The 17,379-nt window shown below is 51.9% G+C and overlaps 1 protein-coding gene across 4 annotated transcripts in view; it reads left to right on the top strand.

The window, feature by feature from the left end:
- Positions 1-17,379, top strand: part of Sh3bp4 (SH3 domain binding protein 4) — an 81,014-nt gene that overhangs the window by 19,185 nt on the left and 44,450 nt on the right. For 2 of the 4 annotated variants that reach the window (XM_017798680.2, XM_029564537.1), the window contains exon 2: positions 16,958-17,033. The exons of 1 other annotated variant lie outside the window; for it this stretch is intronic. The gene's annotated coding sequence lies outside the window, so the exon portion shown is untranslated. Of the gene's footprint in view, positions 1-6,617; positions 6,687-16,957; positions 17,034-17,379 lie in introns of those variants that run through there. One more of the 4 variants, XM_029564538.1, reaches the window with a different exon arrangement.

Genomic DNA, 17,379 nt, shown 5'->3' with positions numbered 1-17,379 from the left:
TTACTTCGGGCATGCGTACTGACTTATTTACTGCTCAGCATGAACCGGATGTGAGCGCCATCTTGTAATGGCGTCTGCAGGGACGGCAGGCGGCTCCCCACATCAAAATACTCAGACCACTACCAACCTGGGGAGGAAAGGGTTTATTTAGCTTACATAGCCCAGGTCACAGTTCATCAAGGAGCCCAAGGTAGGAACTCAGGGCAGGAACTTGGAGGCAGGAGGTGGAGCACAGGCCATGGAGGAACACTGCTTACTGGCTTGCTCTCCTGGCCCCTGCTCAGCCTGCTTTCTTAAGCTACATAGGCCCACCTGCCCAGGGATGGTACTACCCACAGTGGGCTGGGCCCTCCCACATCACTCAACAATCGAGAAGGTGCCCCATGGACATGGCCACAGGCCAGTCCAATGAAGGAAATTCCCCAATTGAGGCTCCATCAACTCAGGTGTGTCAAGTTGACACTAAAGCTATCCAGCACATTACATAGTTCTGACTAACCCCCTGCCCCCCATCCACATTAGCTTCTTTAAATTTTTTTTAAAATTTTTATGTGTATGAGTGTTTTGCTTGCATGTATGTAAGTGCATCCTTGCATGCAATGTCTGTGGAGGTCAGAAGAGTGTCGGGTCTCCTGGAACTGGAGTTACAGATAGTTGTTGGCCACCATGTGAGTACTGGGAATCGAACGTGGGTCCTCTGCAAGAGCAGCCAGTGCTCTTAACTGCTGAGCCGTCTCTTCAGCCCCCACATTAGCCTCTTGAGGTGGAGAAAGTTTTTGCCCTTTTCAAAGTTGATGGGCAACTCTGTGGCTTGTACAAGGTTCTGCAGGGAAGGAGGGGTGGGACTGGACTCCGGATGCTGGGCAGTTCAGGGTCTGTTCTGACCTTAGCACCGGAAGCTTGTCAGGCAGGGCAGGTGTGGCAGCACGTGGCTGCTATGTTCACACTAACTGGCATTCTTGCACTGAGTGAATACCAGTGACCCATTGGAACCAATCAGGGTGATGAGCCACCTGATCTGGGCTTCTGAGGATGGTATAGTTAGTGGTCAGCAGGCAGATGCCTAAAGGCCTTCCTGTGACCCTTCAGTGTACGCCAGAGATATGGGAGCTGTGAGGTTAGAAAGCCACACAAAGAGGGCATGACCACAGCTAGGCCTAGTGGTCCTTAGGGATACATCTTAGGAGCACTGGGCAGCTGATGTGCAGCCCCAGCTCCTTAGCCACTGGTCCATCATCTTTCCCAGGTTAGAGCCCTAGGAACTGCCTTCTAGTGACCTAAGCTGGCCAGCTACTCTCCTGGATTGGCTGCCTCCAGTGGCCCTGGCAGCCCCACATTCACCCCCCTGGACTTCCCTCAGTGTCCCGTCACGCTTTGCTCCTCAAACCAACACTCTGCCCTATGAGCCCACTGAAGGGCACATTTGAGTCCCCGTCAGTTAGACACAGCACCTTCAAGTACCTGGTGTGCTTTCCAGGAAGAGCCTGGGGTTTGCGGAACACTTCTAGAGGAGGCCCGGGTGTTCATGGTGGGAACTTGCAAGGGTCTTACTTCCCTGGGCTGTGGTCACAGAGTATGCACTTAGTATTCCTGCTGCACACAGCAGCTCTCCCTCAGAATTTGTGTGTGCGCTGGAGGAAGACTTCATGCGCTTGTTTGTTTGGTTGTTGGCTCAGCTAGGATGTGGTGGTGCTGGGTGTGAGGGGCAGGTATGAGTGCCCTCACTGCAGGGACCAGGTCCTGTGTGTCCTTGCACTGGCCAGGCTGGTAAGCCTGCCTGGTTAGGCTCCTCCTCCCTTGAGGCTGAGTCTGCCCTCAAGAGCCTGCTTTGAAAGGGCAGCTCTGGTGTAATTGACGCCACACTTGTCCAAACAGGATGTGGCTCTAGGCAACTCCCAGCCTCCAGCCATCAACTGGTATTTTCAGTTGCCCAGAGAGGCACAGACACCCCAACAGTAGGGTGCGTCAAAGCCCTGGAGGGGAGCCCTGTTGAAGAAAAGCCAAGTTTTACAAACATGGTCTCTGTTTAATAGAAGGGTAAGAGCTGGCGTGACTCTGAGCCCCTGAATCCTACCTGGAAAGACAGCCTCACCCTGGGTTAGAACCAGGGGTTTCTGGCTGAGGTTTAGCAAGGAGGGTAAAAAGGATTTTACCTCTAGCACCATAGCACCATGAGCTAGAGCTGTCATGGGTAGAGTTTCTTTTTGTGAGACAGCAGTCAGGGGTATATAGCAGGAGTGGGTGACATTTTCTGAGACCCACAGTGTGCTGCTGCCACATCCATGGGCAGCAGGGGACCAAGACAGGTGACCCCTAAACTTTGGGATCCTTGGAGAATCACAACAAAGAATTATCTGGATGCATGCAGCCACTGCCAAGCCAAACAGTTGGACGGTCCCCATTAAAGCTGTCCCTGTCCCTGGTTTTGTGCTTGTCCTCCCCTCATGTGTTTATAGTTGTGCCACACAGGGTTCTGTCTTGAGCAGTGTGGTTTATTTTCACCGCCTTATATAAGATGGGCCCATACGGTCTCTCTCTGTGGTTGTAATCAATCCCTTTCATTCTCGGGCTGGTCTACAACCTGTATCTAATTAATAGACTTCATTGGAATGATGATATTCGGGGCTGGGGATGTGACTCAGCTTGTAGAATGCTTGCCTAGCACGCAGGAAGTCCTGGATTCCATCTCCCGCACCTTATAAACTGGGCATCGTGGAGCATGCTGTAACCCAGCACTCAGGCCATCTAAATAGGGTAAATTCAAGGTCATCCTAGGTTACATATGGAGTTCGAGATTAGCTGATAAAAGCTTGGTAACTTGCTGACTGTTCACAAACTGCCCTGTGGTTGGAGGTGAGGTTGACCTCACACCATGAGACAGCAAAGAAGCCAATAGCTGTTGTCCCTTGCCAATCAGATGATCTGGGAAGCTGAACCCTCCCTGCCGAGCCTTGAACTCAGTCCCCACTGAAACCCAGAGGAAGAGGGTCTCTTCAGCCAGCTAAGCCAACCGGGAGTCCCGAGCTGTGGACTCTGAGGGGTGGCCAGTTTCTGCTTGTAGTCATTTGCTGTGCAATGCAAGGCTCCGTTTGGCTCAGCAACCTGTTCTTAGACTCACCTGTGTGTTGTGCAGCTGAGCTTCACACCCCTTCACTGTGGGGTTTTCTGTGGCGTGCAGTGCCCTCATGGGCCTGTCCCTTCTGTTCCTGAAGAGCAGTGGGTGTTTACGGCCCTTCTTGCAGGGAAGGGCTTTGTACCTGATGACCAGGCAGTATGCAGACCGCCAGTGGGAACTGCATCCTGTGCAGATCTCCTGCCCACAGTGGTTTCTCCACATTGCATTCCACACTGTGCCTTGGGACACTGTTGGGGGTGATATGGTTTCTGATTGGTTTTTAATATGAGTGCTCCTGTCACCCACAATCTCAGGCGTATTATTGTGGTATTTTCCATCAGGAAGATCATCTGCATGGTTTTAGTGTAGTTTTCTTACTGAACTCTAGAAAGATCTTTCTAAGTCTTAGGCAAAATACTAGCTCTCCATCTGTCCCTCACCTTCCCTGGGTCTTTACAACAGAATAAGGCTCACTGGTATCCTCCAGTCCCAGGGGGGATGGTTGGCAGGATTATTTTCCAGGCTCTCCCAGCTGTCACTGGTACCTGGGCCATGGTGGACTCCAGCCTGCTGTCATAACTTTGTCACTTTGACTTGATGATGAGGTGGAGTCTGGTGTCTGGCACACCCTCCCCCCTGGGAGTGCGTTCCTTTCCGGTTCCAGGGCTCTTCTCAATCTGACCCATTTGGAGGGTCCCAATGAGTTAGCACTTCAACTAGGACCCCCACCACCAGCTCTGCATGAGATGTACATTTTCTCTGGGCTCTGGAGGTGGTTGCCAAAGAATGTGGGTTGGTCAGGGCTGGGGAGCTTTTACCCTGCAGTTCAGAACACACACGTTCCTGGAGGAAGTTCAAATTAGAAAAATCGCCACATTTCCTGCCTTTGGGCAGCTGCTGGTCTTCCTTTGCTCAAAGGATCTTCAGTAACTGCCTGGAGTGGGTTTGGAGAACTGGAGGTGAAGTCATGGCTTTCTGGACGGGAGGTGAGCCATTTCCATGGTGACCTTTGTTGTGGGTGTCACTGCATTGTTTGGGTTCTTGCCCTGTGATCCTACAACAGAAAAATGTTGTTGAAACCACCCCTTTTGATAGTTAACAAGAAAAACTTAATTTTACTTCCTTATTTTTTCTAGAAAGCAGCTGTGTAAAGGGAAACAAATACAGTGGCAGACCTCATGTTTAGAATGACTCTTGGAAGTCTGACTACTGGTCCCCACCTTCTGCTTGCTCTGGGGGTCACCCTTCTTCATACCCATCATGCCAGACTTCTTGGGTACCAGGGTCAACAACTCATTCGAGGTGTTTCTCCTTCTGCCTGTCCACAGCTAGGGTATGAGCCCTCACAGTCCATGTCCACCTATGTACACTGAATATTCTAGAGTCATCTGTGCAGCACAGGTTACTGAGTGCCTGCTGGGTTCCAGGGGGCTTTCCGGAGCTCAAGTGAATGGGACAGATATCTCACTAGTGTAGACCATTTATTCAGGCCGGGGTCGGGGGATAAAAACACACCAACAGGGAGTTGCAGGTGAAGCTAGGTGAGGGGTGGGCTGTAAAGCATGCAGCATTTGATGGTGCAAGTGGCCAACTCAGCAGTGCCCCCAAAGATAACCCCACATTCATTTCCACAAGTGCTTCTGCTACAGCAAAACAGACTTGGTAGTTGTGACTATAGAGGGAGCTGTGGTGGCCAGATTTCTTGATGTCTTACTTGATAACAAAACGCTCCAAGAGCCTGGTGCCAGCATCTACTGGCTCTGCTAAGTGCCTTCTGGCTGCTGCACAGTTTGGTGCATCATGACAGGAACTGGGCAGGGCTGAGGATCAACTGGAGAGACAGGAAGCCAGAGAAATTCTAGAGCCAGGCTTGTTCTTTTCCTGATGACATTCTGGGTCCCACCACTTCTCAGCATCGCCAGCCTGGAGATTAAGGCTGTAACACTCAAACGAGTCCATGTGCCAAAGTAGCACATGGAGTTCCTACTTGGCCCTTGCAGAGGGAGGTAGAGAGGCGTGACCCAAGGAGGCTGATGATGACACGGACTGGACTAGCAAGGACGTGGAGGATGGTGGGAGGCAGGGATCCCAGTGGCTGCTAGAAGCTGGAAAGGGCAGCACAAGTGATTCTCCCCTCGGATCCTTCTAAGGCACCAGCCCTACCTGGCACCATGGCTTCAACCCCGTGAAACTGGGTTCAGAGTTCTTGGGCCCCAGAACTGTATTTGTGAAACATTTGTATCTTAAGCCATGTTATAGCGAAATAGGAAAGATGGTCTGGGGATCCGAGGAGGTGATGTCTGAGCAGAGCCCTGAAGGGCAGCCACTCCAGGAGCTTTCTGCACGTGTGGCAGGATTCAGAACCGGTGGCAGGCAGTCCCCAGGGTTGACTTCCCTCCTGACTGCCCTGGCACCATGAATTCTTCTTTAAGGACCCAGACCAAGCGGAGAGTTCCAATCCCTTGACCTGGTGATCCTCAGTCTGGGATTTTATGTATTTCTTAATGAAAAAACATCCATTGGCATCTCAATGCCCCTTGCTTTCTCCCTCCGATTGAGCTGGTGTAAATGTGGCATATTAATGGAACAGAATATTTGCTTGGCTTTCTAAATTGGATTTTCTATATTAACAATACAAAATCGCCTACCAGATTTGACCAGAACTGACCTGGAGATCATTTCTGTTATTTAACTGTGTGTTTGTGTCTTGGCAAAAAACCAAGCCAATGACCTAGAGCCAGCTGTGCATTTCCTATCTGTTCTGGACTGTGAACAACCCCCCCCCAACACACACACACACACACACACGTGACCCAGAGGAGCTAGGAGCCCAGGTCTTAGAATTGTCCTGTGGTGCTGCGAGCATTGATCCCAGGCTGCTGAGGGATCAGTTGAGAGGTGTGCCTCGTGTTCGGGAGGAGCACCCACTGTCTGGAGATTGTCCTGGCAGTTCCCCTGCTATATAAGCTCATCTCTTCTGGTGTGTTGTCCGTTGTGGTGTGGTGTCCCTTGTGTAACTTTCTGGAAAGCCTTCTTTCTGCCTTGAGACACGTGAGCCCAAACCGTCACTGTCAGAGACAGTCAGGAGAACGCAGTGGCGAGTTAGTGTATGTGGAGGCTGAAGGCGAGTGTGGAAGAGCAGAGGAGCGTGTCCTGCCCGTGGACTTTGGCTCCCTCCAGGCTGGAGGTGCTATTCACTCTGTGTCATTCTCACCTCCTTAGGCAGCTCTCGTCTTCATGTCCAACCTTTCTCTGGCTTCCAGCATCTTCCTCATCTCACCAGTCTCGCTGCCTCACAAAAAGGCAAGGGAGGAAAGCGAGCCTATGAGGACTGCGAGATGGCACAGCGATCTGATGACATTCTGTGAATCCCTCCAGGCTGGAGGTGCTATTCACTCTGTGTCATTCTCACCTCCTTAGGCAGCTCTCGTCTTCATGTCCAACCTTTCTCTGGCTTCCAGCATCTTCCTCATCTCACCAGTCTCGCTGCCTCACAAAAAGGCAAGGGAGGAAAGTGAGCCTATGAGGACTGCGAGATGGCACAGCGATCTGATGACATTCTGTGACCCAGGTGAGCCTTAGCTGTGCAGGCAGGAGCTGGGCTTACAGTGTGCTAACCTTTCATGCCTAATTAATGATGCCTTCTGAGGAAGGAAGAGCACAGTCTATAGATGATTAGACCAGTCACAGAGCAGAGAGGCTGAGCCTGGGGACTCCTGGGGCAGCGCTTAGACAGACTCCAACTTTATATCCCACAGGGCCTTTCTGGTATTTGTGTTCTGACCAGGTCCCTGCCCCTGTCTGTGCTTCCTTCAGCCTGACTGAAATTGAGAGGCCATGGCATCCAAGAGGCAAATGGATGTGGTCCCATTAGCTAGCTCAGGACTGGCAGGTCGGGCACCACCTAGTCCTGTGACATCAATTGCAAGGTCTCCCAGAATGCATTACAACCCAACAGAGTGAGTGTCACACTGGCTTTTTTTCAAGTTTTCATTAAAAAAATTGAAAGTATATTTAAATACAAAGTATTGCCAGATATGATGGTACACATCCAGAGACGGCAAGTTTGAGATTAAAATACACATACATGGGGCTGGAGAGACGGCTCAGTAGTTAAGAACACTGCTCTTGCAGAAGACCAGCACCCACATGGCAGCTAACAACTGTCTGCAACTCCAGTTCCAGGGGATCCGACAGCCTCTTCTGTCTTCCATGGGCATTGCACGAATGGGTGCACTTATCTGCATGCAGGCAATACATGCATACACATAAAATAAAAATAATAAAATATTAAAAAAATAAAATATACACACGCATGCGCGCGCACACACACACAGACACACACACAGATACACACACAGACAAGGTATTTTCTGCAGCCTGGAGAGATGGTTCATTCAGCAAAATGCTTGCCATACAAGCATAAGAATTTGAGTGCAGCCCCCAGCTCCCACATAAAAAAGCTGGGCATCGTGTTGCAAATTTGTAATCCCAGTGCTGGGGATTACAGTGCTGGCAGAGACAAGTGGCTCTCTGGGACTCACTGGCTAGCCAGCCTGGCCTAATGGATGAGCTCTGGGTCCCAGTGAGAGACCTTGTCTCCAAAAACAATGTGGGCAGCTCCTGAGGAATGGCACCTGAGGTCGATCTCTGGCTTCCCTGTGCGTACGTGTGTGCGCACACACACACACGCACACACACACACACACACACACAGAGTGTTTAAAAGGCATTTCTTACAGTGGATGATGGGGGGCTGCTTTTGCGTGTTTCTGGGTAGCTTGATGGTCATCTCAGCAGGATTTGGACACTGAGGCTCCATTTTAGAGAAATGCAGGCTTGCTCTTAGGACTTGATGCACGTTTGGAACTCCAGTGTTTGTTCTCCACTGGTTTCCCCTCGGTGTCCACACTGTTTGCGGGGAGGTGTGGATCCCTTGGAAAGGATTGGTCTGAGAAAAGTCGACAGATGAATGAATCGGTTACTGGTACTGTTGGAAAGTAGGCACCCCGTTCGCTCTCTCTTCACTCTCTTGCTCTGGCTGGGCTTTCTCAGCTGTGACTGTCCCAGCTCCAGTTAGGCAGAGGCCTCTGCCCCTTGCAAACCGCGGAGGGAAGAAGGCTCTTAGTCCACAGTGAATCCGGCATGGGAAGAACGTGGGCTCTGTTGAAAGGTGGCGACCTCTGACTGCCTTTCTCTCTCTTGTTCTTAAGCTGTTACTAAGGTGAGAGGTTGCCAAGACAAAGATTTGACCTATGGGAAGATGGACCCAGAAGGTCAGCTGGCAGCTCTCCATCCTGCTGGCCCTCGGTCAACATGTGGTAGCTCTCCCTGCTGTCCAAACAGTGAGACTGTTGAGGAAGGAGTTGACTGTGTGGGGTTGTGAGAGGTGGAACGAACACGTAATGAACGTTGGTGACTGCAGGGACCGTGTGTGTATGGTGTTATTACCCCGTCCAGTGTTCAGGGGGGGGAACGTCACAGATCTGGCGGCAGAGCTTTGATTTGAGTTTCCACTCAGGTAAAACATGAGTCTTCACGCACTTACCTACTGTTGAGGAAGGAGTTGACTGTGTGGGGTTGTGAGAGGTGGAACGAACACTTAATGAACATTGGTGACTGCAGGGACCGTGTGTGTATGGTATTGTTACCCCGTCCAGTGTTCAGGAGGGGACGTCACAGATCTGGCGGCACAGCTTTGATTTGAGTTTCCACTCAGGTAAAACATGAGTCTTCAGGCACTTACCTTCTAAATCTTCCATATTCTCCCAGGCCAAAACCTTCCCACACCCAGCCACAGGGCCCTGCCCTCCATCAGGCAGGGGGTTAACGTTGTCAGGCCTTTAGATTGAGGCAGTTTTGTCTCCTGTGGGGAAGGAGAAGGAAGTGCAGTCCCGGGAGTAGCCGGCTCTGCTTGCAGACTTCCGGTCTCTGGGACCTGCTTTGTCTATGGTTGTTTTTGTTGTCCTTCAGTCCTCTGTTTATCTAGGTCACAGATGTTGGCTTTGCTCTGTAGTGGGTCAAACCACCAGGTCTGCTCAGCTCCATCCTCCACACACCAACGAAGCCCTGGTCATTGTCCTGGGGAGCACCTGTCACACCTTCTCACGCTTGTCGAGGGCAGGAACTGAGATGTCAGATGTAAAGGCGTACTCTGGATCGGTTGTAGGATGTGGCTCTGAGTGTCGGCTGGGGACCTGGTAGACATGTACATTCTCAGACTTCAGCCTCAGGTACCTTGGCGGGGGGTGCAGGCAGTGCTCTGTGGTCATCAGCTCTCCGTGGATTTCTAACACATGCTAATGCTTGAGAGCCTCAGCCTTACTTGGATGTAAGAAACAAAGTTCTAAGCATTTGGGGACGTTTCTAATACATGTTTGGTGCTGAGTGTTCAGTGTCTCCTGCCCAAAAGTAAAAGGCAAGGCCCATCATTCCAAACGATCTACTTATCAAAAAGGCAAAGGAAGGCAAACCCATGTTGGAGGTTTTCATGTGACATAGCCCTGTTCAACATGCGAGGGAACTGAGGCCCAGGAACATGAGGTGACATCTGACCGTCTGGCTCATCTGACTTGACCTTGCCTGGGTGACTGACAGCCTTCAGTCCTGTACCAGGCTGCCCCCACAGCCCTGCACATGTCTCTCCCCGCTGGTTTCCAAGAATATTTCCAAGTCATGGTCAGAGGACCAGGCCCCTTGCCTGGGGAAACTACATCTTCAGTAGTTTTCAGATGGTGGTCACAGAAAATCAGGTGAAAACCTTCAGTCCTAGCAAAAAGCAGGAGGCTCAGGACTTCAAGGCCACCTTTGGCTACCTATCGAGTTTAAGACCAACCTGGGCTACGTGAGACCCTATCTTGAGAAACCAAACACAAAAAAGACCTTCTGCTAGCAGAGTATGGGTCCAACTGTGAGGGCCTAGAGGGAACTGACCAGTGAGATGGAAAAGTTAGGCAAAACCTGCATGGATAGCTTTTTAAGAAACAGGAAAGGCCACATGCAGGGGCCGTGGGCACGGGCCTTTCCCAAGAGTGGGTTTGCCAAGTCTTGTCTGAGTGGCTCCAGCCCCATTGGTTTTCAGTTGGAAGCACAGTAAGGACATAAGGACCTTGGTGAAGGGTCTGAGTTCAGTGTCACTGTTCCCCTCAGTGTTTACACGCTGTCTAATCTAACAGCATGATTTCAGGCTGCATCAAGCCTTCCTGAGATACTCGAGTTGTTCTAAGACCCACAATCTCCCTCCTCACCAGTCACTGTGTGCTAGTGAAATTGCCTGAAGATTCCTTCAGCCAGGGCACTCTGTTAATTTCTTTTCTGCTGCTTTGATAAGACACAAAGGTAAGTTACTGAAGAAAGAGTTTATTTTGGCTTACTGTTCCAGGGCACTCCACCGTGGGAGGGGAGGCATGGCAGGAGGCAGGCAGAGCAGAAAATAGAGCGCTCACATCTTCCAGCACGCGCGGGAAGCAGAGAGAGCTAACTTCCAAGTGGGGCCAGGCTGTGAGCTCCCAAAGTCCGCCCCAGTGCACGTCCTCCTAAACCACCACCTGGGGACCAAGTGTCCACGTGCTGAGCCTGTGGAGGGTATTGTTCACTCAAACCATGGCCAGCAACTCCCTGCCTGTACCACAGAAGTCCGCAGTGGTCAAGAAAGCAGCCTTGTAGCCCAGGAGCGAGTGACAGGCCTTGGAAGACCACACTATGAGAGCCAGAGGCTGCGCAGATGCACCAACTACCTCGAAGAAAAGCATTCAGAGAAGGTGGCCAAGGGATGCCCGCTGACCCTGTACCTGACCCTGTACGAGTTCCAGGCTGGAACCCAGAGTGTGTGCAGAGTGGTGGATGGACTGGCAGATGAAACACCGTGTACTGTTCTCAGTGCCTACTTGGAAGACCACACTATGAGAGCCAGAGGCTGCGCAGATGCACCAACTACCTCGAAGAAAAGCATTCAGAGAAGGTGGCCAAGGGATGCCCGCTGACCCTGTACCTGACCCTGTACGAGTTCCAGGCTGGAACCCAGAGTGTGTGCGGAGTGGTGGATGGACTGGCAGATGAAACACCGTGTACTGTTCTCAGTGCCTGTCTGTGCTAACCCTTCAGCATGGGTTTAGTGCAGGAGAGAGGAGAGTGTCATTACCTGTGACATCGGAAATTTTGTCACTTGGGGGAGGATAAGCGAGGCTGCCTTTTTCCATGTGAAAAACCTAGCCGCTTAAGTCAGCATGATTTCCTTCATCCTACACTTGGTTGTATCACCAAGGGCTTCTTCAGTGTCTGTGAGCAGTTTGTGTGTATGTCTCTGTGTGTGTACATACATGTATTTTTGTGTGTATGCGCATGTGTGTATTGGGAGTCCAGGGTTGTTTCTCGGCAGCTGTCCACCTTGTTTTGTGAGGCCAAGTTCCTCACAGGCACCTAGTGCTCACCTGTAAGTCCCAGGGACCCCCATCACTAGCACTAGGATTACAAGCACACATCGCCCTTCCCAGCCTTATGTGGCTGCTGGGGATGGACTTCAGGTGCTCAAACTCTTACTGCAAGCACTTTACCAACTGAGCTATCTCCCAAACCCCTCAGTGGTTTGAGTAGTGTTGATGCTGATAGCCTTAAATGTCAGGCCTGGCCATTGCCAGACCATCCTGTGTGATAAACTGTCCCGTAACCCCGGAGGGCCTCGAGTTGGTTGCACAGCTAGGCTCTGGAATCCAGGGCTCTGGGATGTCACAGGGGCCAGGGAACTGACCTGCACTGAACCCTGAAGGAGGCCCGGTTGTCCCTCCCCTGCATGAAGGAGCCTGGGATGCTTCTCCCCTTTGGAGGTTGGAGCCAGACTTTGAAGTTATGTTGGGCCTGATCTTGCCTCCCTTTGGCCGCACCCTCGCTCTTGCTTCCCTCCCACCCTCACTATCCCGGCTGCCCTTGTCATCACTCCTGGCTGCCGGTCAGCACCCGTGGGTGGGGGCCCACTGCCTCTGGCTTGAGTTTGCGGCTATCTGGCCCTGTGCCCATTGCGTAAGTAGCCTGGCATAGAACAGTGCCTTGCAAATGTCTCTGAGAGGCCAGGAAACAGGTCTTTCGGCTTTTGGGGCCAGAGGCCTCTGAGGCTGTGCCGTGCTTGTAGCACAGAATCGCCTGGAGGAGACATAAGCCAATAGGTTGGCTTGTTTATTGAAGTGTCAGTGTAGACCCTGCGATTTGAACTTCAAGTAATGCCCACCTCGTGGAACAGTCTTCTTTTGATTCATTCCAACCCCTCCCCAGCTATTTGAAAACACATAAGCAATCTGTCTTCATGGGCCCTACAGAGACAGGTGGCCAGATTGGGTTTGGTTAGCAGGACAAAGCTTGTGCCTGGTGTAGGACAAGGATTCACCAGAATTCTGTCACATGCATCCATTCAACAGCTTCAGCAGTTGCTCAGAGTGAGCTGAGGGTGCCCGGGCCTGATTGCTGCACCAGAGACCCCAGTCTAGACAACAGCAGGTGCTGGGCATGAGAATCATTTGGATCCATAGATGTCTGCTGGAGGTCCTTTCAGGGTGTTGGGACAGAGTTACAGAGTTTGGGGGGCGGTTTCTGGAATAGAGCCACGCAGGCCCCTCCCTGAACACTCTAGAGGTGGATGGGGACTTCACAGAGCTTCCAAGTCTGTCTCCCCCCAGCACCCTCTGGGATGGAAGGGCCCCAAGACCCCTTTCCTGTTTTGCCGATGAGCTTCCAGGGTGTGATGGATTACTTTGACAGGACAGTTTAAACACAGAACCACAAGCTGCTGGGTGGCCCAGACAACACACATGCATTTCCCCATAGTTGTGGCGACTGGAGTCCAGCACAGTGTGAGGCAGTTAGGCTCCTCCAGGGGCTGTGGAGAGGAGCTGCTCCGGGCCTGACGTAGCTGTGGTGGCTGCTAAGAGGGCATGGGCCATCCTGGCTTGTAGAAGCATCACCTCCATCTGTCTTCATGATCCCAACAGCCTCTTTTTCTGTGCGTGGGCCTCTCCAAATTTCCAATTTAGTGTCTCCTACTCATTTTGGATTAGAGCCTTAATCTCATTTTAGCTTGGTCACCAACTTAAAGATTCTGTCTCCAAATAAGGTTACATTCTGAGGTACTATGGCTTAAAAATTGGGGGTAGGGGTGCATCATTTAAGAACTTGGAAGTGGAAGGACTCACTGAGTGTCTTCTTGATGCCTGTCCTGGAACGAGGGTGCCTGGAACGAGGGTGTAGGGCAGTCATGTTTCCTTGTAGTTTGCTGTTTAAATTTGGTGGATGGAGACCGTTTATCACCCTCCCTGTTCTCCAAGCCTCGGCTAGGGTAAGCTCTGCAGCTTTGCACCCACTGGGACCCTAAGAGACACACAAAGGAGACACGAATATCTTCTTGTTGGGCAGAGGAAGAAGACACTGGTGTCTAGACACTCTCAAAAACAAGACTTGTCCTCCCTCTGTCGGGGCTTGTGGGGATTGTCCGAAATGCTGCCCAATGATGTTTCTTAAAGCAACCTGGATTAGTTACTTTTCTGTTGCTGTGATAAAACACCATGACCAAGGCAACTTATCGAAGGAAGAGTTTGTTAGGCTTATGGATCCAGAGGGATGAGAGTCCATCATGGAGGGGAGGCCACTGGAGCAGAAAGCTAAGTACTCACATCTTCAGACAGGCACAGGAAACAGACAGACTGGAGGTGGGCAAGCTATAGACTGTCAAAGACCTGCCCCCAGGGATGTGCTTCTTCCAACGTGTTTACACCTCCTGAACTTCCCGGAACAGGGCCGCCAGCTAGGGACGAGGAGTTCAAATACTTGGAGCCTCTGGGGGCGTCCATTCAAACCACCACACAACCAGAGATGTAGGTATCTTCCAAACTTGTTGGTGACCTCATCGTTCATGTGATGGTCCTTGGGTTGTGAGAGCTGATGGGTCCCCTCTTGTGTCCTGGCTCCCCAGACATGCCCTTTTTCTTAGTCCTTGTGCAGAGTCCTTGGGTTTCCAGAGAAGTAAAGTAGGAGGAAGGGAAGGTGACAGTGATCAGCTGGTCCTGTCATCTAGACCTTCCCAGCATAGATGCCCCCAGCAACCCCACCATTCCTCTTCCCAGCACTGTGCTGGCAGATGGTTCCTCCTGGAGGCCAGTGGGGCTGGCTCTGAGTCAGCCTGACTTAGCGCCACATACCTTCCATGTGCAGGTAGGACTGACTTTACCTAATGTTGGCATGCCTGGGGAGCCTGCCTGGAACTTACAGGATGATCTACAACTTCAGGACTATGGGGCTAGGAGTAGATGCTCTTCAGCTAAAACCTGCAGCCGGGACACGTGAAGAGGAGTCCCAGAGAGCTAGCAAGGCCCTTCTCTCTAAAAGAAGCAGGGCTAACTAGCAGTGAATAGCATGGTGCAAGTGCATCGAGAAGCTAGTGGACTCTGCAGACGGAAGCTTGAGTGAAGACTCCTGGCCACAGGAGAGGTTCAGCAGGTGCTTGGTTATTTGTGCCCCACACCCAGAGCAGGTGGCGGGGGTGGATGAACAGTAGGAAAGGGCCTGGGGGCTGAGGCAGTTGACCCCAGGTTCTCCTACAGGACAGTTCTTCCTGTACTCTGTTACCTCATCAGCCCCCATGGCCTTTCAGCCCTGTGGAGTGGACAGAGCTGGGGCTGGGGAGCCTTCCACACAGAAAGGCACTGTGGGCCCTGGGGGTTGGTGGGCATGAGGCGTGCCCTGGGGTCATGGTGGGCTTTGATCCTGGTCTACCGCAGAGAAACTGCTTTGCACAGGGCAGAGTCGCTTTGGAGGTACTCTTGGCACTGCTGCTGTGAGTGGCCAGTTTGGGGTAGTGTTGGGCTGATGCCAGCCGCTGTTATTTGGGCCACATGGGAGGGAGAACTTTCCTTGGGGTGATCTGTTCCTTTTGTTCCTGGCTGGCACTTGCTGGGTCCTGGTCCCACGGAGGCCCTCTTCCTGCATCCTTTATGCCGGGCTGGCAGGCAGACCTGGTCAGAACGTAGTGTAGGGATTCCTATCATCCTCTCCTGGGCCTTAGGTGTTGGGGTATAAAGGAAGGAAGAGGTGCCAGGACTATGGTATGCTGAGGTCACTGATTTTTGAGGTAGAACTTTTCTTTGCATTTCATTTAGTGTGGGGGGCTGCCATGGCACTCTTGGGGAGGTCAGAGGACAGCTTGTAAATGTTTCTCTCCTTCGGCTCTGTGGGTTTCTGGGGTTCACACTCAGGTCATAAGGCTTGGCAGTGAAGCCTTTACCCGCTGAGCCATCTTGAAGACCCAAGGAAGAACTTCCTTTTTATTCTTTTCTGGTGCTTAGACTTGAACCTAGGGCCTTACATGTTCTAGGCCAGCTCTCTAGCATGGAGCTATATTCCAGCCCCCAAGGAAGAACTTTTGAAAGGCAGAAAAGAAAGAAATGTGTTGTCCCTATAGGAGAAGTCAGAAGAGTTGGGAGAAGGTTGAAAATGGGAGCCGGCACAGCTCACCCACAGCCACTCTGCACAGCCCCTCCTCAGTGGTCAGGTCCTTCCCCTCGGGCACGATGAGCCTCCACTGCTCTGCAGAAATAAGCACCTGGAGACCTGGGAGCACTCTTGAGTTCCCTAGTACTGAGGTCACACTAGACCTGTGAGCAAGGCAACTGGCCCATCCCAGCAAGCTCACGGGTGACTGGTGCCCACTCAGTGCCCCAAATGTGTCCCCTGTCCCTCACCCTGGACTTCTCGGGTTTGTGAGCTTCTCATATTGTTGTGGTATTTTTCGTGGTGTTCATGGATTTCAAACACTGCCTGTATGTTTACAAGGCACATCTGTTTTCTAACGGTCATTTTCTGTGTCCTGACAGGCCACTTCCTCTGCACCCCACCCCCTACATACCTTTCTGTGCATCTGGAATTCATATTTCCATCAGACAGTAGGGAAAGTCCTAATTGGCAGAGTCTGTCCTGAAGGCTCAGCACACTCCCTGGCCACACAGGGAGAGATTCTTGCCTTCCCAGGACTGCGATGCCCTTTAAACTGTGTGTTACATAGATGAGTCTGGTGTGGGTGAGGGGTACTGATGCAGGCCTGTGCAGGTCAGGCACACAGATGCTGGTCTGTGAAGGTGTGGGACACAAATGTGAGTCTGTGTGCCAGAGGGCTGTTACAAGTGGAATGGCTTTGAGGTAGGGACAGCGTCCAGAATGGAACTTCCTTCCCAACCTGCCTAGGTACTATATTCCCATAAAGGCCCACAGTGGCTCTGCTACTCCGTTCTAGAAAGCTAGCCTGAGGTGGGTGACTCCAGGGGATGAGATGGCCTTCAGCCCATGTGTTTTGCATGGTGGTTGAGTTTGCTCTTGCTTTTCACACCCTGACTATGTCTCTCTGGGACTTAGCTGTCTCTCCAGTGTCTCGGGAGGGGACTGCTCCATTGGGCTAGAATCTGTCCTTGGGTTTGACTGACACTAACCTGCTGCTCTGATAATAGCTAGTAACTATGGTGAATGTAACAGCAAGTCAGGGGTCTGCACTGAGGGCAGATTTCCGGCTGTCACCGCAGTGGGGAGATTGAAAAGATACTGAAGAGGCAGAAGAAGCAGGGCTGAGGGCTGTGAGGTGCAGTCTCTGTGAGGCCGCTGCACCCCACAGGCCTGGCTAGTGCTGGCTGTGGTTGAGGGCAGGCCTTGTCCCACCCATCCCCACCCCCCAGGCAGCCACTGTGACCTTCCAACAGGACAGCCCTGGGAGGCTCACCAGGAAGTTCTGCTGCCAGACTGTTCCCCACCCCTGCAAGGACCCCTTACCACAGTCCACGCTCAGCATCTCCTCACGCTGCCCTTTCTGTCTCACAGGGCCTCTCTCTTCTAGATGGAAGATCAGGGCTTGGAGTTCCTCCTCTGACATCAGGAAGCCAACATTCCCCACCAGGTAGGCACTTGAATAAGTCACATATTTTGACCGTTTCCTTTGCCTGAGGTGCTTGGACACGTGTGGGTGTGCGTGCATGCGTGTGGGTGTGCGTGCATGCGTGTGTGTGTGTGTGTGTGTGTGTGCTTGGACTCGTGTGCGTGCGTGTGTGTGTGCGTGCGTGTGTGTGTGTGTGTGTGTGTGTGTGTGTGTGTACATGGAAGGCTCCTTGCACACAGAGATCACTGTAGCAGGGGGCAGTAGCTTCCAGAAGCCTCTGGTGACCTTGTGGCCCTTAACAGCACAGGAAGGTCAGCTGTCATCAATGGGGCTCTTCCAGCTGGGACCCATATGTTTACTTTCTGTC

This window comes from Nannospalax galili, unplaced genomic scaffold (genome assembly GCF_000622305.1).
Source record: "Nannospalax galili isolate Female #2095 unplaced genomic scaffold, S.galili_v1.0 scaffold1777, whole genome shotgun sequence".
Classification (NCBI taxonomy): domain Eukaryota; kingdom Metazoa; phylum Chordata; class Mammalia; order Rodentia; family Spalacidae; genus Nannospalax; species Nannospalax galili.
This window is presented reverse-complemented; position numbering and strand designations above follow the sequence as displayed.